Source organism: Bos taurus, chromosome 13 (genome assembly GCF_002263795.3).
Source record: "Bos taurus isolate L1 Dominette 01449 registration number 42190680 breed Hereford chromosome 13, ARS-UCD2.0, whole genome shotgun sequence".
Taxonomy (NCBI): Eukaryota; Metazoa; Chordata; class Mammalia; order Artiodactyla; family Bovidae; genus Bos; species Bos taurus.
In genome coordinates this window covers 9913807-9928443 of record NC_037340.1, presented here as the reverse complement: position 1 = coordinate 9928443, position 14637 = coordinate 9913807, and the positions used below count along the sequence as shown (strand labels likewise).

The following is a 14637-nucleotide window of genomic DNA, read 5'->3' as shown; positions in this document are numbered from 1 at the left end:
GGTCACTGTGGCCGTATGTACAGCTGTGATCTCCAGTCCCAAGCCAGCATTAGTGACGTGCTTTGCTTTCCCAGGTTTTTCCCACATTCCTTGGCTGATAGCCCCATTCCATCTTTAAAGCCAGCAGAATTTTCATCACATCATATATATATATATATATATTTTTTTTTTTTTTTAAGAGTGCTTTGATCCCACCAAGGTGTCTGTTTTTAAAATAGTTTAGATTAAAAAAAACAAAAACAAAACTTTATTAGGTTGTGGCTGCAGTCCATGGGGTGGCGAAGAGTCAGGCATGACTGAGCGACTTCACTTTCACTTTTCACTTTCAGGCTTTGGAGAAGGAAATGGCAACCCAGTCCAGTGTTCTTGCCTGGAGAATCCCAGGGACGGGGGAGCCTGGTGGGCTGCTGTCTATGGGGTCGCACAGAGTCGGACATGACTGAAGCGACTTAGCAGCAGTAGCAGCAGCAGCCTTGCAGTGTATGGGATCTTAGTTCCCCCACCAGGGATCAAACTGATTCCCTCTGCATTAGGAGCACACTTCTTATCCACTGGACCACCAGTGTTGGTGGTGGTTTAGTTATTAAGTCATGTCTGACACTTGCAACCCCATGGGCTGTAGCTCACCAGGCTCCTCTGTCCATGGGATTTCCCAGGCAAGAATATTGGAGTGGGTTACTGTTTCCTTTTCCAGGGGATCTTTCCAACCCAGGGATCGAACCTGGGTCTCCTGAATTGCAGACAGATCCTTTACTGACTGAACCACCAGGGAAGTCCCTAAAAAAGCCTGGATTTTTGCTACTCAAACAGTGATCCATGGGCCAGCAGGGTCAGCATCACCTGAGAACTGGTTGAAATGCAGAATCTCAGGCCCCACCCTGGACCATCTGAGTCATAATCCACATTTTAAGATCCATTTGATTGGCATGAACATTCCATTTGAGAAGCACTGGCTTAACCTTGGCAGTGAGGAGAGAAGAGTATTTTGGTTTTCCTCAGTTTCCACAGTCCTTGGAGGGGATGAATGATCACCCTCCCCTAACCTCGAGACCCACTATTCCCTCTTTTGAGCCCTGCACAGATTCCTGCTGCAGTTTCTGTAACAGAAGGTGAGCCTTGAGGTTTCTGGTCCTCTTTTGCATCACATCACAAGTAAGAAGTGAGCCCAGATGTCAGGTGTGAGGATTCCATCCAACTCTCCTTCCTCTAGGTGAGACTGCCTGCCATCCATGTGGGAAAGGCAGCCAGAAGGTTTTTCCTGTTCCGTGCTCCCATCTGGTGCTCTTGACCTTCTCGGTTCTTCTGCAAACAGATGGACTTGGCAAATGCTGGGGTTGCTGCTGCTCACTCCTAATGTGCCCTCTCATTTCCTCCCTGGCCCCAGTCCCTGCTCTTGCCCGTCTTCTCCAGTGCCCCCGGAAGAATGCCAGGGATGAGGCAAAATGGCTCCCTGGCCCTGCTCCCACATGACGAGAAGCCAGAAGAAGCTGAGCAGGAAGGATGCTGAGCTGAGACCCGGGCTGATCCTCTTGGAGTTCAGGCTGCATCTGCTGGTTATCGGAAGACAAGGCACAGGCTTGTCTTTGCCGCTCCAGTCCCCTGCCCTGGGCTGCCCTGAGTCCTGGCACCTCCTACTCTGCTATCCATGTGCTGTTGGCAACCTGAAGCCAGGGGGCTGCCAATGGGAGGCCACCAGCTACTCCTTGGAGCTGTGTCTCCCTGCTGTTTGTGGAAGCAGCGCTCCGTGGGGACCTGACTTGATGCCTTCCACGAAGAATGACTTTCCTCGGGGCTGTGGCTAGGGCTCTGCGGTGGGGGCTGCTGGACTGAATGAGGGCCAGGAGGGAGGGAAGGGGGTCCGGCTACAGCGGCAGATGGAATCCGGCCCAGGGCAGACAGCAAGTGCCTTCTTCAATATGCCTTTCTCCTTTTAATCTCCTCTTGAGCAGAGCTGATCAATTAGAGCTGTAATTATTTTAATCTTCCTCTTTGCTGTCCCTGCCTGCCCGCCTGCCACTGCCCATCGACCCTTTCTGCTAATGATGTACTCAGGTGGCAGCCTTGCCAAGGCCACTTCAGGCAGCCCATCTTCGTAACAGGCCACACCAGGATGCAAGCTTGCCCGATCAGGGACTGCCACCTTCCTTTGCTGGGGGCGCCTTTGGCAAAGCAACACTCCTGAGATGGTTTCTCCTCTACAAAGTGAGTCGGCTCCATGGGTGGGTGAGAGAAATGACGCATCAGAACGCTAGCTAGGCAGCATAGATAGGATGCATTTCAGCATCACTGTGGTGTTCACAGAATCATTTCAGAATCAGAAAAATCTGGGTTGTCTACCTGGGCATCAATCTTGTCATCTCTGAGCCTCGAACCCTCATCTGTTAAATGGGTATCATAATAACTTCAAGAGTTGTAAGGAATGGAGGACTTCCTCAGTGATCCAGTGCTTAAGACTCCACTTTTCAATGGAGTTCTGGGGGTGCAGGTTCAATCCCTGGCCGGGGAACTAAGACTTCACATGCTGTGGGGTGTGACCCAAAAGTTAAAAAAAAAAAGTTGTAAGGAATGGGCAAAGTTATGCATATATAGCTCAGAGCATAACATTGGGCCCTAATGTCAACTAGATGAGAAATTTTTTTTTTATATCATTAGTTATTTCCAGATTTTCCCTATAACTGAGGGAAACAGGTGTTTGGAGAAAGGAGTGAATTAGTCATCTTGGATATGTGCTGTTATTATGGGTTAATAGGATCTCTTCCTATCCCATCATGGGTGGTAAAATGATGAAAATAATGCAAACTAGAAGTCTTTGGGATATTTGAATAACTTTTTTTCTTTTCGTATAAACTGTCATGAAGTTCGGGGAAGGCAATGGCACCCCACTCCAGTATTCTTGCCTGGAAAATCCCATGGACGGAGGAGCCTGGTAGGCTGCAGTCCATGGGGTCACTAAGAGTCAGACACGACTGAGCGACTTCACTTTCACTTTCCACTTTCATGCATTGGAGAAGGAAATGGCAACCCACTCCAGTGTTCTTGCCTGGAGAATCCCAGGGGTGGGGGAGCCTGGTGGGCTGCGGTCTATGGGGTCGCACAGAGTTGGATACGACTGAAGCGACTTTGCAGCAGTAGCAGCAGTTATGAAGTTAAGGAGGCAGGTAGTCCCTGGCTCACAAGACAAAGACTTCCATGTTCTGAACATCAGTTTGGGAGCTTGATGGGTGTGGGTTGTCCTGTGGGAAAGTTCGATGCTTCAGCCTGTGAGAAAAGCAAACCGTTGCTGGCAACTTTCTCCCCCTCACTCCCCCTTAATCAACTATCCCATTTTGTTCAGTTCAGCATAATGCAAAGAAGTGCATTGCTGCTGCTGCTGCTGCTAAGTTGCTTCAGTCGTGTCTGACTCTGTGTGACCCCATGGACTGCAGCCTACCAGGCTCCTCCATCCATGGGATTTTCCGGGCAACAGTACTGGAGTGGGGTGGCATTGCCTTCTCCCAAGAAATGCATTAGGAGCTTGAAATACAAAGGCAACTGGGACAGGGTTGCTGGCCCTAAGATCAAGGGTCAAGGGCAGGCAGAGAAGCAGAAGTGGAAATTACAGTGGTGAGCATTAGGCAGACACAGACACTTATCCTACAGGAAAACATACAAGGGGTCAGCAACTTAGCAATGGCGGGTATATGGGGGGCGATGGTCAGGGAAGGCACTGTAGAAGCGGAAGCACTTCTGAGATGATTTCTCTTTTCAGGTAATCTTTAGATGCAGTGAAGACAGTTTCAGTGTAACCAGGTGTGTCCGTTTTTAGCTTTTGCTGCATACAAAGCAACCCAAATATTAGTGGTTCTGAACAACAGCAGTTTATTTAGTTCACCATTTTGGGGCTCACTTGGGTGGTTCTTCTATCTGGACCAGGCTGACTCCTCTGGGTGTGCTCTTTTGGGGTCATTTGATAAATTAGCTGACTGGGTGATTTAGGACGGCTCACTCACAGCTAGAGTGCATCGGTCCCCCTCCACATGGGGAAACCACCAGCTTGGATTCGTTTACATGGTGGTCTCAGCAAGAAAGCAAGCCTAAACGCTCAAGGGCTATTCAAGTCTCTGCATCATGCTTTCTAACATCCCATTAGCTGAAGGAAATCACAAGGCAAGCCTGGATTCCAGAGCCACAAAGCAGCTTCCACTAATGTGCCATACTGCTTAGATTTAGGGTACAGAAGACAAGAGGGGACGGAGAGATGTGAACTCAGGAGGTAAACATCTGAATGAGATGATCTATTTCCCTAGTAGGGAGAGGAGTCAAGAGCCCAGCGCTCCAGATTTGAAGTGTTTAGCGTAGTCCATCCCATTGTCCTTGTTGGAATGAGTGTACCCTTGAAAGGTCATGACACTTTCAAGCGTAATTAGTCACTTTGAGCTGTCACTTAATAGCAGCAAAGGCCATGGCAGAAACCTCCTTGGAGAATGGTGGCAGTGGATGAAACATGGGAGGGGTCAGGAAAGGCAGAGAGGGAAGATCAGGCTTGGTTTTAGCTCCCTCCCAATTTTGCCTGAAGCTAGACCTGCATCTGCGTGTTCAAGGGTGAGCCCCATTACTAAGTCACTTGCAGAACTTAGCTCACAAAACTTAGAAGCCAGATGTCCCTGAAAGGATGGTAGCAGCGTGCCAGGGCACCTCACTGACAGCCTGATAAATGGTCTCCTTTCCTGTCCCTCCTCCAGCTCAGCCACTGTCTGAGCAGCTGATGTCTGTGGCCGGCTGTGGGCCCTGCCTCCGTTACTGCTCTCTAGTCCAGCTTCCAGGGGGTCATCTGGTGTGGGATGCCAAGGACTTAGAGTAGTAGTTTCTCACACTTTACCAAACCCCAGATTTCTCTGGTTGGTGGTGTTTTTATTCACCATGTAGTGCCTAACTCTCTTTCGACCCCGTGGACTGTAGCCTGCCAGTCTCCTCTGTCCGTGGAACTTCCCAGGCAAGAATCCTGGAGTGGGTTGCCATTTCCTTCTCCAGGGGACCTTTCTGACCCAGGGATTGAACCCATATCTCCTGCATTGGCAGGTGGATTCTTTACTACTGAGCCACCTGAGAAGCCCAGATTTCCCTAGAGTTTGTTAGAATAGATCTCTGGGCCCTACTATGAGGGTTTCTGATTCTGTAGGTCTAAGGATCTAAGCATCTGTCATGCTAACAAGGTGCAAGGTGATGCTGATGGTGATACTGAGGATTCAGAACTGCATTTTGAGACCTTCTGACCCAGGGTTTGGATACCTCGTCCTTCTACACAGGGTTTTCCTTAAAGCAGAGGTTCTCAACCTTGGCTGCTCCTGGGTACCACTTTAAAAACATGAATATTCAGACTTCACCTGCAGAAAGGCTGATTCAGTTGGTATGGGTGACCCTGGTATTTACAGTTGTTAAAAGACCCTTGGGTGATTCAGATACACAGCCAGGGCTGAGGACCCCTGTCTTGTTGTAGCGGTTTTCAGAGTGGTCCCCAGGCCCACAGCAGCAGCAGCATCACCTGGGGTCTTGTTAGAAATGCAGATTCCTAGGCTCTACCCTACCCCTACTGAATCGGAAACCTGGCGGATAAGACCTGGCGGCTTGGGTTCTAACAAACCTGCAGGGGAATCTAATGCATACTGAAGTTTGAATCATCAGCTTTTTCAAATGAAATTGGGCCCATGGGACACTGTCTTGGAGGCACCCCTTCAATACCTCCCATCTTCAGAACACGGCCTCTGGGGAGGTGACATGCAGTTTGTAAGTATGGGATTTTGGATGTTCCATTGAAAATCTTTGAAATACATCTTAGAAGCATGGGGTTTGAAAGTGAAAAGTGAAGTGAAAGTGAAAGTTGCTCAGTTGTGTCCGACTCTTTACGACCCCATGGACAGTATAGTCCATGGAATTCTCCAGGCTAGAATATTGGAGTGGGCAGCCTTTCCCTTCTCCAGGGGATCTTCCCAACCAAGGGATCGAACCCAGGTCTCCCACATTGCAGGCGGATTCTTTACCAGCTGAGCCACAAGGGAAGCCCAAGAATACTGGAGTGGGTAGACTATCCCTTCTCCAGGGGATCTTCCCGACCCAGGAATCAAACCGGGGTCTCCTGCATTGCAGGCAGATTCCTTACCAACTGAGCTATCAGGGAAGCCCCAGCATGGGGTATACATATTCCTAAAGAGAGGCGTCAAGCTAGCGTGGGGAAAGGGCTTCACATGTCTGCCTCACTCTGGCCTCCAAGGCAGTCCCTTGAGATCCCTCCCCTCAACTCCTCTCCCTTTCAGCCTGGAGTGGAACCAGGAACTTCTGCCTGAGCTCCAGCACTAAATCTTGTGATCTCTCTGTGCCTTTGCTTCCTTTTCTAAATGTACAACAGGATTTGCATCAAATAAATCATCTACCTTGCCATTCTAAGTAGGTCAATGAGATTTCACAGGTATGGTTTGCAAGTGTTTTATGGTTATTGTTCAGGAAGAAGAATGTTAATGGAGGTCTTGTCTCATGTACATGCAGCTGGCAGGGCTACCTTCCTCAGCTCAGGGAAAAAGCAAAGTTAAAAATCATATCCTTTAGATTTTTATAAATCAATTGTTTGAAATGTCCAAAGTAACAAGGAATACGTAGGAATGCAGGGATTTCTCACTGGGGCCTCTGCCACTCCCAGTTGTCTGAGATCTCTTAGGGTTTATTCCCAGGGAACTTAAAGTATCAGACCTGCTTCTGGATGCTTCGCAGAGCATCTTGAACATGATCAGTGGGGATCATGGCTCATCCTGCCTCTTCCACTGCACGGGCAAATCTGGGCAGCCCAGGGGATACTCTCTACTTGGTGATGCTCTTCCCAGTCTGACAGGTTCTAGAATTGCCCTCTTCTTGGGTCCCAGAGACACAGTAATTTTGTAGATGGCCAAACACACACACTCAAGCTACAAGGTTGTAGAGTGTAGAGGGGCTTTCCGCTTGGGTCTTGAGTTAGAGCTAGCCCTCTCCATGAACCTGGAGAACAGGTAGAGTCAGTCAAGTGCCTCCCAGGGGTTAGCAGGACACTTAAATGAGAGAAGCAATACCAGAAACTACAGTAGAAACTAGACCCAGTTCCTCTTGGTCTAGACCTAGTTCCAGGCTCATTGCCAAAGTCTGATACTCTCTTGAAATACATAAGAATGAGGCTCAGAACTAAGAACTTTGGGATCTAAGCAACAGAAAGATTCTCTTTCCACTGGATGTTGTCTTATTGGGTGTTGGCTTCTTGGGGCATCTCGTCGGAGCCAGATCAACGTGATGGGAAAAGTGTTTGCACTAATGTTATAAGTGGTTCTCAAATGGTGGTAATCAGGCCAGAGTAGCAACATTGCTGAGGAACTAGTTAGAACTGGGGCCTCGCCTGCACCATTAAATCAGAAACTCTGGGATGCAATCCTGCAGTCTGTGTTTTATCAAGCCTGCTAGGCATGTCTGAGGTGTGCTAAATTCAAGAACCATTGCTGTTTCTCTGTGCCAGTGGATTTTAACCTTGACTGCACATTAAAACCACCTGGAGAGATTTAAAAACTCCCCATGCCCAAGACATACCCCAGACCAATTAAATCAGAACCTCTGGAAGTGCGACCCAGGCATCAGTATTTCTTTTAAAACTCTCTAGATGATTCCAATATGAGCCAAGGTAGAGAACTATTGCTTTAAATAACCAAATTAAATCAGCTGTACAACTGGTCTCTTCCATTGCAACCATTACTGATGGCTGGAAATAAAGACCTTAACAAAATGAAATTGACCTAAAGAAACAGTTTAAAAAACAGACTGGGTCTCACAGGCAACTTGTAGCAGGGAACTGGGCATTGACTCGTAAATTCTATCACCACAAACAGTCCCACAGATAACTCGAGCTATTCCCCCTTTGTCCTCTGACAAATTCACGGTGTGGAAGAATCACTTATTGGTGCAAGAGAGAAAAAAGGGCAGGATCTCGTGAGGATCACATGTCACGATAGGTGTGATGGGAATTTGCTTCAATATAGCGGCTTAGAAAATCCAAGATGGGATTTTTTTTTAGAAGCTAAATTCAGAAAAGGCAGTTCTTACTCATCAATGCCTTTGCTTATGAAAGTGCCTCAGTCTGTTTAGCACCACTGAATTTAATCAAAAGTCTTATAAAGCAGTCCTGCCCCTTTAGCTTTTATTACATCGCCCAGTGAGATCATCCTGCCGGGTTCTTCCAGTGGCTTGCCTCCTCTCTCTAGGGCTCAGAGGATGAAGCAGTGAGTCTGACCCTCTGACACTGTCAGACTCAACTTCAGCAATGTTCTGTCTCTATAGTGACTTCAACCTTAAGAAATGTGTGAGGTGATGTAATTTGGATTTAGAAAATCAAGCCCTCTGATTTGGATGGTGGCCCTGATGGTTGGTTCACCTGTGTGATTGATTTCATGAATCTGTTCTGTTGCTTCTTGGTATTGTGAGCCTGGAAGCATGAAAGGGAGGGAGGGAGGGAGGGAGGGATGGAGAGAAAGAGAGGAAAGTCTTGGAAGGAGCTATCTGCATGCAGGAGTAGCAGGTGGCTTCTATTCTGACTTTGCAAGCTGCCTTTAATGGGAGTAACAATCTCTTAATTGCCTTAGCGGGGCACACCCTGAGGTCGGCAGCCCACGGTGCTGTTTGTGTGTTCTCTGGGTCTGGACCTCATTACACTTTTGGGTTTCCTTGGAGGCTCTGTTCTCACAAAAGCAGCAGTGGCCTAATAGATTTTGCTAAATAGTTGATATCAGAATCAGGCCAGAGTAGCAACATTGCCGAGGAACTAGGCAGAACTGGGGCCTCACCTGCACCATTGAATCAGAAACTCTGGGATGCAATGCTGCAGTCTGTGTTTATCAAGCCTGCTAGGCATGTCTGCCTCCAAGTAGCTTCGGTCGTGTCCAACTGTGCAACCCCAGAGACGGCAGCCCACCAGGTTCCCCCGTCCCTGGGATTCTCCAGGCAAGAACACTGGAGTGGGTTGCCATTTCCTTCTCCAATACATGAAAGTGAAAAGTGAAAGTGCAGTCGCTCAGTCAATTCTGACTTTTAGCGATCCCATGGACTGCAGCCTCCAGGCTCCTCCATCCATGGGACTTTCCAGGCAAGAGTACTGGAGTGGGGTACCATTGCCTTCTCCGAGGCATGTCTGAGGTGTGCTAAATTCAAGAACCATTGCTGTTTCTCTATGCAAGGGGTGCCTGTTGCGTCTTCCAAGGCAGATGACTTAAAATCTTCATGGACATTTCTCTTCTCCAAGGTTTCTCTTTAGCTGGAACATTGTGGGATTGTGTTTTCAATCCATTCTCCTCCCTAAGATTTTCTCTTGGAATTTCAAAATGCTCTTATCCCGAATTGGTGTTCCCAGGAGCAATGGGTGTGGAGGGAAAATGAAAAGGGATGAAGGAAGTGTCATAAAAGAACAGGGGTCTGCAGAGGGAGGGCTAGTGTATCCCCTCCCACCCACCCACCCACCCTCTGCTCCCCATGTTTTCTCCTGCAGTCCTTTTGCCACTGAAACTCTTGACTTTGGCTACCAGCCAGAAGATTCTTGGCAACCGACATGGACTTTGTCTCAGCTGAATTTGGTGGGTGCCATTCTGTCCCTGGAAGAGCCCCTATCTGACCTCTGCTTTGACTCAGTCCCCAGCTGATTAAATGGCATTGACTCACCAAAGATTTGTCCAACATACAGCCTAAATCCCTCTCTATTACCCGTTGAAGTTCTTCCCTCTTTGTTTTGTCCTTGGCAGTGAGGTGGGGTGGGGGTAGGGAGGTGTGGGAAGTCAGAATATCCCGTTTACAAAAACGGATCTTACCAGATTGACAAAGGGAAGTTCTTGTTTGCATTTGAAGAAGCTGGTTCTCATCAGTCTTCTTTGAGATAAAGAATAGCTGGAGATCTTGGGGGATCACATAGAAGGGATGGCTTCTCAGTTCTTGTGACATTTGTCACCTTATCAAGGGTACCAGGTGAATGTCTCTGAGTTGTGGTGACTGAAACGATCTATCATCAGGGAAGAGAGCCCCAAAATGGACTGTGGGATGGTGTCTCTAAATGCTGCCTCTTGAGTTTGCATTTTGGGCAAAAGGTATAAAGAAGAGAAGGCAAGAATACAGCTTAGCCTGTACTCCTGCCATAAGAATTTGCTTCAAAAAAATAAAGCTGAACAACAGGAGTGGACTGTAAGCATAGTTTTTGAAACGCATAAATTCCATGTAAGCTGGAAACACGATCCTCTTCGCTTTCAGTTGGGATAAATAGGAAAGTTGTTGCATCACAGATTAGGGCACAATTCTTTTAAGACTTCAGAGGTAGTAGGAAAAAAAATGCAAACTATAGCAAACTTGATCTTGAGAGAAAATAAATGTGAAGATGCTTCGCTCACAGCTGGGACTGTTTACAGGTGCTGGTCATCAATCTCTCAAACACGTGTCTTACATCCTATTCATGATGGTCTGATTGATTCCTCCCTCTTTTTCTGTGTTCATTCTGCTTCTCTCTGTGCCGAACTGCTTTTCCTGCAGGTTAGGATATGGCTTGATTTTTTTTTTTCAGTTGGCTTTAAATCTTGTAATTAAAGCTCTCTTTTCATCCAAATACATATAAAAAGAGGCTTCACTTAAAATGCATCTCCAGCCAGCTTGCGTGAAGCATCTGCTCAATGAGTGAGGTTGTGTAACTTCCAAGTATAGAGCAAGCCATGACAAGCCTGGCTTTTCCAGTGCCCCTCCCTCCAATTTACTCCATGCTTACTTGGTTGGAGACACGCCTGACTATGGCAGCATGTGGACAATTAGAAAACAGATCTAGGCTTCCTGGGAGATGCGCATCTTCCAAGGTGCCTGTTAGCACATTTTCCTAGGACAGCTTGTAAGTAACGGCCACATAGTTTGTACTGGATGGAGCTGGACTTGAACCCATGACTGTAAGCCTCCTGCATATCTAACTACTCAGTAAACTAACGAATTGTCAGAGCATTAGCTCTAGGCTCAACACTGGTAGAAAGGAATTGGTTTAGAAGGACAGAGGAAAGAGAGGTCAGTTCTGACTTCATTAAGGAAGTTTTATAGGAGCAGAGCCTCAGAATCAGCATGACTTTGATAAAAAGAGACAGAGATGTGGAGAAATACCGGCAGGTATTGGACCTGAGGCCACTGAAGAGGAACTACCCCAGTTTTACCCATTGCCAGCTGCGTGACCTTCGGAATGTGCCCAGACTTTAGTCTCCTCATCTTGTAAACACCGCTAATAACAATAAGACCTCAAATGGTTTATGAGAATTCGATGAAATGATGCATGAAAAGCGTTTAGATCAATGCTCTTTAAGGGCTCAATGAATCTGAGCTATTATTATTTTAGCCACAGGCAAGAAAGGGCATGTCATGTTGTGATGTTATTTTTTTCCCATTACTTTAACTTTAGCCCAGATGTTTGGAACGCTTTGGTGCAGCATGAACACACAGAGCTGCTTGCCCGGAGTTCCCGCAGGAGATGCTGTGATGGAGAGCCTTGAGGGGACTCTAGAGGGTGTCACTTTTGTCTTCGCATTCAGACCCTTGCGGTGGCCCACACCATGCTGATTTTAAGTAAACAGAAGCTTAAAAATACTTACTGCACTGTGTTTTGAATTCCAAACCCCAGCTATCCAGCCTGGGATCAAACTCCAGAAGGAAGAGTAATTTCCAGAACCCCTTTATCCCCATTCACGGTTCTCCGCCTCGTCCTTCTTCTTAAAGGGTCCTGCTGCAACCCCCAAGAAACATCCAATGCTTTCTCATACCTCCATCCCCTAGTGAATCAGCTGAATTGTCCTGCTCATCACTGTGTCCTTTTCTCGAAGCTAGCCACTGCCAGCGTCCAGAGCATGCCACCCCAAAATGCGCCTCAAGTGTGTACTGATTATTTTGAATAAAGTCACTTGAGAAATGGCTGATGCAAGACAGACACTCTGACCCTCCTCTCGGTCTCCCTGAAGGCAGGAAATAAAACACCTCTGAACGGTGCAGTCCTTGCATCTGGTGGTAGAAGGATGCCTTTATCACCAGAGGTAGGGAAGCTGGGCAGAGAATTCCTCTTTAATTGACTACCCCAAGCCTAAGCACTGTTCTTAGATTCTTCACTAATTAACCCACTCAAAAAGCCCATATTTCTTTGTTCCATCCTTTCTTCACAAATTTATTGTTCCTTACTCTAAAAGGAATAAAAGCTGCCTGTTTTGGCCACCTCTTAAGTCCTGTTCCTATGAGACCTCTGTGCATATGAATTAAATTTGTTTCTTTTTCTCCTGTTCATTGTCTTGTTTCCATTTTTCTATTGGGCCAGTCACAGAAAATCAAGGGGGTAGAGGGAAAAATTCTCCCCTCCTCAAATGCCCCCTTTTCCTTCCTCCTCACCCCATTCCCCACCTCTCAAAACTGAGATGAGACTGAAATGCTTGAAAAGGTTGGGGCTGGTGGCTGGAGTGGGGATCATGCAAAGGAATGATGGATGGAGAAGCCCAAGAAAACAGCTGTAACATCCAGCTGGTGGCTGGAGCCAGATGTTAAGTCAGGGTGTTAAACCAGAGTTTAACCAGAGTGCCAGAAAATGGAGGCAGATATATGTGTACTAAATGGGGGTAAAAGCATAGTCCCTGGCAGTCCAGTGGTTAAGACTTCACCTTTCAATGCATGGGGTGTGGACTCGATTCCTGGTTTGGGGGCTAAGATCCCTTGTGCCTGATGGCCAAAAAAAAAAAAAAAAAAACAACCCAGAAACAATATTGTAGTAAATTCAACAAAGACTTTAAAAACAGCCCACATAAAAGAATCTTTTAAAAAAGAAGAAGAATATTAGCATTTTGAGGCCCTTAATTCTGTTTGTTCTTCCCAAGCACTTATTGTCATGGTCATGGGGTCTACACTGGGGCAAGGACTGAGCAGGGGCTAGCCCGCATCTCTCTTCTCATGGATGACATCCCAGAGGAGCAAACAGGATGCGACACGGGGAAACAGGGTATTCAGGGCCATCTCCACAGAGGGGCGAGAATCGGGAAAGAAAGGGAGAAGCGCTGAAGGATGGGCGATCGATGTGCTCAGGGGAGCTGAAACCTGGAGCGTGAAGAGGAACTAGCCACATCACAATGGAGCAACTGGCAGGGGGGTTTCAAGAGCAAAGGTCTTGAAAAGGGGACAGAACTGGTATTTTCAAGGAAGAAAAAGAAGGTATGGTCAACATGTTTGTCATTTATAGTCTGCCCTGTTCTGAGCCCATTTCCTAATTTGGGGGGAATTCTCCATTGGCAAGAGGGAGTCCACTTTTCACTAGGAAAGAAAGAGAGAAAGAAAGAAAAGGATGATATTGGCAGTCTCATCGTCTTAGCAGCCAGAGCTGAGCACAGGGCTTAGGGCCATCCAGCCAACTGGGTGCTCCCAGCGGGACTTTGTGCCTTGAGTAGGTCATTCAAAGATGAAGGGTCAGAAAGATGAGGACCTTCCTCCCCTATAGTTGGTGAACACAACCTGTAGTTGGTGATGGAGTTGGTGCTTGCACTACTGCTTTGAAAACTTCTGCTTTTAACAACTAGGAGTAGGAATGGCCAGATGTCTCTGGCAGGGCCAGGAGGGGACAGCAAGGTTGCCCACATAAGACCTGCTCTCACTAAGCCATGCCTTGGCTTAGGGCTGGCCTCAAACAGCGCCTTTCACCTTCCACCTGGTCAGGAGCCCCCACCATAGCTGCCGTTCCCTGCCATGTGCCTGGCGCTGCTGTGGTTTCATGCTGGAGTGTTGAGTTTCTTTGGTTGCATAGTGTGGCAAGTCTAGGATAGAGAAAACCCTAAGTATTTTTCCTGTAACATGGAGTATCTTGTCACACTCACAATTCTACTGCCTTGCTGTCTATTGCTTTTTCAATTCAGTATCTAATAACTGAGTCAGGAGTGCCAGCATTGGTGCTAATGTTGAAGCTTGATTCCCATGCTGAGAGGCTGGTGGTCCTTCTGTTACAGGATAGGATCATTTCTCTGGCAGTTCGCTCATTTGGTGCCTATGGGTTTACTCATTGGGATTTTAGGATGTCAGTGTTTCGATCTATGTAAATAAATCACTTGTATAAATAATAGAAATGGAAAATAATATGCTCCCTCCAAAGAAGACACATAGATGATAAAGAAGTATATGAAAAGGTACTCCACATCATTTATCATCAAGGAATTGCAAATTAAGACAACAGTGGCCATGTCCCACATGTCCATTTTCTATGTGTAAGTCTCTATTTCTGCCCTGGAAATAGGTACACCTGTACCATTTTTCTAGATTCCACATATATGCATTAATATATGGTACTGGTTTTTCTCTTTCTGACTTTACTCTGTACGACAGAGGGAAGTCCAAGAGGGAGGGGATTATATATATATATGCATATGGCTGATTCACTTCACCGTAAAGAAGAAACTAACACAAATTATAAAGCAATTATACTAAAAAAAAAAAAAAGTAGTGAATTATCACTACCTACCTGTTAGAATGGCCAGCTCCAGAACAATGATAACACTAAATGCTGGTGAGGATTTGGGGCAACAGGAACTCTGGTGGGAATGCTGGTGGGAATGCAAAATGACTTGGCCACTTTGG

The 14637-nt window shown here is 46.9% G+C and overlaps 1 long non-coding RNA gene across 1 annotated transcript; it reads left to right on the top strand.

The window, feature by feature from the left end:
- The first annotated feature begins 7240 nt into the window (after positions 1–7240).
- Positions 7241–12305, top strand: LOC132346874 (uncharacterized). The gene is made up of 2 exons (XR_009496835.1): positions 7241–8349; positions 11447–12305. It is a non-coding gene; the product is annotated as an uncharacterized lncRNA (long non-coding RNA).
- Positions 12306–14637: the final 2332 nt, after the last annotated feature.